At 40.1% G+C, this 2462-nt stretch overlaps 1 long non-coding RNA gene across 1 annotated transcript in view; it reads left to right on the forward strand.

Moving 5' to 3' along the window:
* The first annotated feature begins 2201 nt into the window (after positions 1-2201).
* Positions 2202-2462, forward strand: part of LOC111952311 (uncharacterized) — a 3044-nt gene continuing 2783 nt past the window's right edge. Inside the window, exon 1 of the long non-coding RNA XR_002875705.3 lies at positions 2202-2451. This is a non-coding gene — a long non-coding RNA (uncharacterized lncRNA). The remainder of the gene's footprint in view (positions 2452-2462) is intronic.

A 2462-nucleotide genomic window follows, 5' to 3' on the forward strand; every position in this document is an offset into this window, starting at 1 on the left:
ATGTGAGAAAATTGACGGAACTTTCTGCAAGCGTTCTCTCCACACAGATCACAGGTCCAAGAGGGGGAGCTGACGGGAGATCGCCGCCACTGAAGGGAAAAAATTGGTGACTGGTGAGGTTTAAAGTCCACAAGAGGAAAGTGGCTGGAACCCAGGTGGACTGACAGTCGAAGGGACGGAGATTTACTTCACACATCAGTTCAGGTCAAAGGATAATCAGGCACCTTGCACCACCTCCACATTGCACTCCAGCTCCAATTCTTTCCAGACCTGACAGAAGTCAGAGCTGATTTTAAGCGGCGCTAATTCGATTTTAAATGAAAGGACCACCACTGGACTCAGGTTGATCGGCAAACTCCGTCTCCCTGATAAAAGAACCATCGCCCAGTTATGAGGACATTCTCTCCCTCCCTGGTGCAAGGCTGGAATCTGCGCCCTTAATTTGTATATATCCTACTGATATTTGGGGTTCCCTGGGCACTTTTCACATGGTTAAATGAACAAACTATAACCGGATCCCATGGCACTTTATATGCATCCCCTATGTATTGTATGTTGTATCAGGCTTTTATGCAAGAAAAAAGTAAGGACATGTATATAAATTACATAACCAATATTATTAAGTTACAATTAACCTACATACTATAACTCTTACATTATTTGTCAACGACTCTAGTCTAACTAGTAATAACAGAATAACAAACAAAAATTATAAAACAAAAGTATAATAAGAAACTAATAGCTCAAATGAGAAGGATTGAAAGGGACTGGTTGAGAGCTGTGCCAGACGAATGGACAGAATGATGGCAGTATTGCAGCACTCAACGGTTCCCAGCGACGGGGAGCCTGTTGAATGCTGGTGACATAACAAAAAAAATTAAAACCAATTGAAGTATTTTTTTTCTTTAAAAGAAACCAGTTGCACGGTTTAAATCACAGTTGTGTGAATGGTTACATGAAACACACGGGAATTGTCAAACAAGAATTAGGTATTATCTAATTATAGATTTGTTTTTAGTAAACGTTTGGGTTAAGGGTTTTCGCGTTCCCGCAAATAAGATCATCTTATAAGAGTGCACACTTATAGTATATTTCTGATCTTATTTGAACCAAGGATGTTTTAAGATAAAGGTTCTTTTAGTATGTCTTAACATGGTATGGAACACGAATAGTAAAGGAGGTGTGGTAAACCTTGACCTGTTTCATTGCCATTTTCCTTGGTTTGATCACCCAGCGGGGATGTATGAGATACATGAAATGTGTGTCATTTGGATCTAATTTGATGGTAAATTATATATAATAGAGTTTAAACCTACCCATATTGTATTTTAACCACCCAAAGGAGTCAATTTCTGTTTTATAACATTTGCTATGGACGATTGAATCTGTTAATGATTTGTAAACAAAGCGAAAAAAAAATCCCATTTGTACAACATAATAAATGGGAAGATATGATTACATGAGGTTGAAACAGGAGATATTTTTAAGCCTATAGGCAGGAAATACATAAGCATTTAAATATAAGAATATTTTACAATCTTACCTAAGTCATATTAAAGATAGGTAGTTATACCTCGCCAGAGCCAGTATCAAACGGGGAGGTTACATTGTGTTCTAGGATGATGACGCCTATTGGATATAAACTAATTAAAAATAAAAAAATTCTAGCCTAACAAATAGCATAGAAGTTAAATATATAATTCAAAAAACAAATGAAAGACTGTTGTTAGCCAAACCTGTATTCCAGATTATCTAGCGTTACAGGTGAATTAAAGGAGAAGGTGATTCCACTCGACCTGGGGCATATCGCACATTGGAGGTGAGACACACTGACACTGCCGAAATATTCACAGAGTTAAGAGAAGAACCGTTGCTAATAGAGCTCGGGATCAACTCCTTAAAGAAGATCCCTGACCCCGACCTCTCATCACTGTGACGTTCATGAAGTGAAAGTGTTGCTTGATCTCTGGCGATGATGTGTTCTCTGGGAGAGGGTGGGTTTTTTACAGGACTGCTTGTAGTCTGAGCTGTCTGATTAGGATACGATGGGGATGTTACCATCACAGTGCTGCCAAAACCACCACCAGTTCCAACAGGCCAGGGCCAGGTTCAGCCGGACTCCTCCACCACTTCAAGACCAAGTCCCACGCCATCACCTAAGCTCTCCAATCTGTACAGGTAATAAATGTAAAAGAATCTCAGATAGTGACCAATTGGGGACTGAAACTGGTTATGGAGAAGGGAGAATATGTGGTTGGCCTACAAAACACTTAATAGAAAGGACTGTGTCATATGTGGACATGCCAGACCTATTCTGGCTGCTCACCCATTTGCCCTAAGTAATGGGGAAGGTTGGATGTGCATATTGGAAAGTTTAAGCCAAATTCAACCCTGGGTAAAACTCTGAGTCTTGTGTTCCCAGAAGTCCCTCCCCAGAAGGTACCGTGGGGAGTTCAAGGCAG

This window comes from Salvelinus sp. IW2-2015, linkage group LG26 (assembly GCF_002910315.2).
Source record: "Salvelinus sp. IW2-2015 linkage group LG26, ASM291031v2, whole genome shotgun sequence".
Classification (NCBI taxonomy): domain Eukaryota; kingdom Metazoa; phylum Chordata; class Actinopteri; order Salmoniformes; family Salmonidae; genus Salvelinus; species Salvelinus sp. IW2-2015.